Genomic DNA, 4,976 nt, shown 5'->3' with positions numbered 1-4,976 from the left:
CAATATTTAAATTCCCAAGGGACTTCCTAAATCAGTGTCTAATTCCCAGTGAAAAATCATTCTTTAGTCTTTAACTACAGACTGGTTAAAAGTTATTATGTACAATGAAAGGTTGAAGGACAGACACAGTGGAATCACCCCAAGAAAAATAGTTCCAGACAGAAATTATAGTTGGTAAATGGAATTGGTGTGGAGTATAGATCTCAAACACCTGTGTTCCCACAGTGGCAACTCATATGATTGTGCAGTGCCTGGGGGTTGTAATGAGATCTACTAGCTCCACTTTTTATGAGCTCCTGGTGGGGGCAGGAGTCTGACAGCCTTGACAGAAGAGGCTTGAGCCTACTTGGGGCACACAGTGAGAGAGTGGGCGGCCAGCTCTGCACTCAGGCAGACCGTCTGGACACTTGTGACTGTGGTTTGACCTGTACAGCCAATCTCATCGTTTCTTCCCTCCCTCCTCTCTCCCCAGATTTCTGCTCCTAGACGCTCCCCGTGGTGTGCCCCCTGTCTGCCATCCCACCTGACCTGCCCAACAATCACCGAATCTCGTCTACTGCCTGCACATGGTTCCCTGGCGTGATCTTGTTCTGGCGTCTGCTTGGATGTGTGCACCCTTTCCTAGCTGCTCTCTGCAGGGCCTCGCTCCCATGCATCGTCCTCACAGGGTCCCAGGGCTCGCTCTAAACCCTGGAGCCTCCCAACCCTCTATCAGGGCCGCCCCGTTGTTCCCACCAGGAGCTCAGCCCCCGTCCTCAGGGGACTGTGTTCCTGTCCACACAGTGTGTCCCAGGCCTGCCTTGTGAGGCAGCCTCGCTGGCCGGAGCCCTGGGAACCTTCCCTTCCTCACCAACTCCCCTCCTCCTGTGGCTGCCCCTCCCACCCCGCATCCCCCATAGGGATCCTCGACTGTGGCTGGCTCTGGCACTTCCACTCTGGGGAGGGGCACAGGAATTATTCTCTGCCTCCCCCATCAGCCAGCACCTTGAAAACAGAAATTCTGCTTTTGTGTATTTACTCATTTAGGCTGGGCCATGCAGCATGCGGGATTTTAGTTCCCCCACCAAGGACTGAACCTGCCCCCCTGCAGTGGAAGCCCTGAGTCTTCACCTCTGGACCACCAGGGAAGTCTCAGAGATTCTGCCTTTAAACTCTGTATCTGCCCAGTTTCTGTGTCCTGTGTTCCTGAGCAGTACGTGTTCATAGAAGGGAGGTAAGATGTGTGGACTCTCTTTTCTGGTTGTTGGCTGAGTATCTGATGTCCACTGTAGGTCACCTAAGGGCCGAGACCAAGTACTCTGTTCCTCCTGTGACCCGTGCTTCTGCTACCACATACTGCACAGGGTAAGTACCTCAAAGTCCTAGCTGAACAGCTAATAGAGAGACAGGTCTCACCGTTGCTTCTCCACCTGCATCTTACAGAGGTGGAAAGTAGGAACTGCAGCCCAGCAAGCCACGGACCCAGGCAATCCTAAAACTGCAAAGTCGCCTGTGTTGATTCCTGCCAGCTTTTAGTAATTAAATCCACGACTCCTGTAAGAAGAGATTTCAGAAGATGTGTACCTTCTACAGAATTCACCTTTAGTGAGGGGCGTGTGAAAAGGTATACACAATTTTAATCTATTTATTTGACTAATAGCATAGCTTAATGATTGAAAAATGGACATTCCTGTAAGTAAAAAGAAAACCAGAAAGTACTCATACGTTACACACCTAGTGTTCACGATCTAATGGGCCTGCTTCAACTTCTGCTCTCTCGTCTATCTGAGCCTCCACGATGGACAGGACTCTCCTGGTGCAAGTGATGTGGGGTAAAGCTGGACTGTTGGTTTTCTGCTCCACCTCTGCTTCCTCTCTGCATCCTGGACTCTAAAGAAGATGAAAAAATGTCTGCTCTGGTTGCTGACTGTTCATCTCCACCTTAACCTCAGTCTGTGGTTGTGGAGGGCCTCAGAAGTTGGGAAGGTCCCTGCCGCCAACATGGGGAGTGTGGGGCTGGACCCAGGTTCCAGCCCAGCTCCGACACGCAGTGCGCTCAGTGGGACGTGTTGGCATGCATGCAAGGCTGTAGCGCTGCCAGCCCCCACGTGCTGCCTTCTTGAGGGCTGGCGGTGCACTTCAGGACTGGCTGCATCCTTCGTCCCATTTGAGTGGGCAGTAGTAGATAATAAAACCTCAGAATATCCCTTGACCTCTGACCATCCAGGCAGGCATCTGTGGCCTTGCAGCTCAGGCCTGCCTGGGCCCTGTCAAGCCCCTGTGGCCAATCACTGAGCTGACCTTGCTGCTGGACAATTGAACAGCTACCTGGGCAGCGTAGACGGCCCCTTGGGATGTTTCAGTTCCATACATCCACGTGATTGAGAAAAGGGCCTTCTCCCTCATAGCCTCCCAGCCTTCTGAGAGGAAATAACCCCCCAGACATTGAGTGTGGCCCTGGCCACCCTCAGCATACAGCAGACCGTGGCCCTGCAATCCTTCGGCCTTCGGGTTGTTGCAAACCTTTGACATTCATACTCATGAAAAATCAAAGGTATGGGAGCAAGTGGCTTCCCACCTGGTGTTTTCCCACTGAGGCAGCGTGGTCTTCAGGAGCCATGTGCATCCTGGACCCAGTGCCTGTGTTCTCCGGAAAGCCAGCCTATTGTGGCTTCCACGGTATAGAATAATCCTTGAGACGCTGCTCCATTGAGTCACCGTTTCCTTACCACCTACCATTTGGTTTCTGTTCTCTGTGAAGGAGAGAGCAGAGACAGGAAAATGAGCAGATGTGTTCTGTGGAGATGGGTGATTAATATAGTCAGAGGGCAGGTGTGACTCCTGAGCTCCCACTTCCCAGGGACACAAATGAAGTCTGTGTGCCTTTTGAGGTACACAGGCAATCAGGGCCAGCCTTGGATGTGATGCCCAAAGCAAGAGTCTTGAGTTTACCACCAACAGCAAAGTTGCTATTTTAGCTAGTGGAAGAGCTTCCTGCCATCAAGGGAGGACAGCCAAAGCCCTGGATGGGTGACCACAATCACTGACCGTAACTGAACCTCTTCTTTTCTGTTAAAATGGACATTGAGTGAGTGTCGCCTGCAGTTTCTGGAAGCCCTGGATGCAGTGAGAGAGACTGTTCCTGTGAATGGGGCCACCCAAAGGCATTTACAGGACAAAGGGTTGGAGAGAGACCAGACCACACTGCAAGAGAGTGAGCCACCAGAACTGCCAAGTCCAAATCCACTCTTAAATCTATCTCTTAGAGTTATTCATTTATTTATATCATTTAAAAATAATGTTTTTATTTTACTTTAGTAAGTGTGTCCAGTCCATTGGAAAAAAAATTCATAGCTGATACATCAGAACCAATAATGCCTTAGTTAGGCACTGTGACAGGGCCGGATTTAGGACGAGCAACTAGACCTTAGTTAGGGACAGTGTCACGGACTTGGGATTAAATTCAGGGCCTGAGGTATTCACAGCACGAGGGCTTCAGTTAGCTTAAGAGACAGGACAGTTGCGAGGGACATGGTTAGGGTAAAGTTTAGGGATCATGTCAGGAAATGACATACGGATAGTGTCAAGACCTTAGTTACTGACAGTATCAGAGCCTTATTTATGACCCGTGTCAGGGCTTCAGGTAGGGATAGCATCAGATCCTGACATAGGGAGAGTGACAGGGCCTGAATGAGGCCTGGTGTCAGGTCCTTAGCTGGGGACACTGTCAGGGCATGATGTAGGAGCTCCATTAGGGCCTTTGTTGGATCAGGAATAGGGTCTTAGTTAAATACATGATCAGGGTCTGAGTTAGTCACAGTGTCAAGGCCTCAGTGAGGCCTAGCTTCAGGGCCTCAGTTAGGCACAGCCTCAGGTCTTCACTTAGGGACAGCGACAGGGCTTTCTTAGGGCCAGTGTCAGGACCTTGGTTAGGAATGGGTCAGGATATTAGCTAAGAATAGTGTCTGGATTTTAGCTATTGCTGGTAGTAGGGCCTATATTAGGAACAGATTCCGGTCCTTAGTTAGACAGTGTCAGGGCCTCCCTTAGAACTAGCATCTGTGCCTCTGTTAGGTACCGTGTCAGGGCCTGAGTTAGGTACTTAGGAGCAGCATAAGGGCCTCAGTAGGATCAGCCTCAGGGGCTTTGCTGAAGCCATGATCAGGGCGTCTGTTAGGGACAGCCTCAGGGTCTCACTTAGGGACAGCGTCAGGGCTTATTAAGGGACAGTTTCAGGACCTTGGTAAGAGATGGGTCAGGGAATGAGCTCAGGATAGTGTTAGGACATTAGATATTGACGGCAGCAGGGCCTTTGTTAGAGACAGTGTCAGGGTCTGCGTTAGGACTAGCATCTGGGCCTCTGTTAGCTACCGTGTCAGGACCTGAGTTAGGAATAGTGTTAGGGCTTTAGTGAGGGACAGTTCTGGGCCAGATTTAGGACGATCATCTGGCCTCAGTTAGTGAGAGTGTCATGGCCTTGGGCCTAAATTCAGGGCCAGAGTTAGGCACAGCATAAGGGCTTCAGTTAGCATAAGAGGCCGGACAGTTGGAAGGGACAGGCTTAGGGTGAAGTTTAGGGATCGTGTCAGGATATGACCTAGGGGTAGTGTCAAGACCTTAGTCACTGTTAGTATCAGGGCCTTGATTAGAACCAGTGTCAGGGTTTCAGGTAGGGGCAGCGTCAGAGCCTGATTTAGGGAGAGCCACAGGGCCTGAGTGAGGCCTAGCATCAGGCCCTTCGCTGGGGACACTGTCAGTACATGATGTAGGTGTCAGGACCTTGGTAAGAGATGGGTCAGGAAATGAGCTCTGGATAGTGTCAGGACATTAGATATTGACGACAGCAGGGCCTTAGTTAGAAACAGTGTAAGGGCCTGCGTTAGGACTAGCATCCGGGCCTCTGTTAGGTACCGTGTCAGGGCCTGAGTTAAGAATAGTGTTAGGGCTTTAGTGAGGGACAGTTCTGGGCCAGATTTAGGATGGGCATCTAGGCCTCA

This window comes from Neophocaena asiaeorientalis, unplaced genomic scaffold, assembly GCF_003031525.2.
Source record: "Neophocaena asiaeorientalis asiaeorientalis breed wild unplaced genomic scaffold, Neophocaena_asiaeorientalis_V1.1 scaffold236, whole genome shotgun sequence".
Taxonomy (NCBI): Eukaryota; Metazoa; Chordata; class Mammalia; order Artiodactyla; family Phocoenidae; genus Neophocaena; species Neophocaena asiaeorientalis.
Note: the sequence above shows the minus strand (reverse complement) of the source record.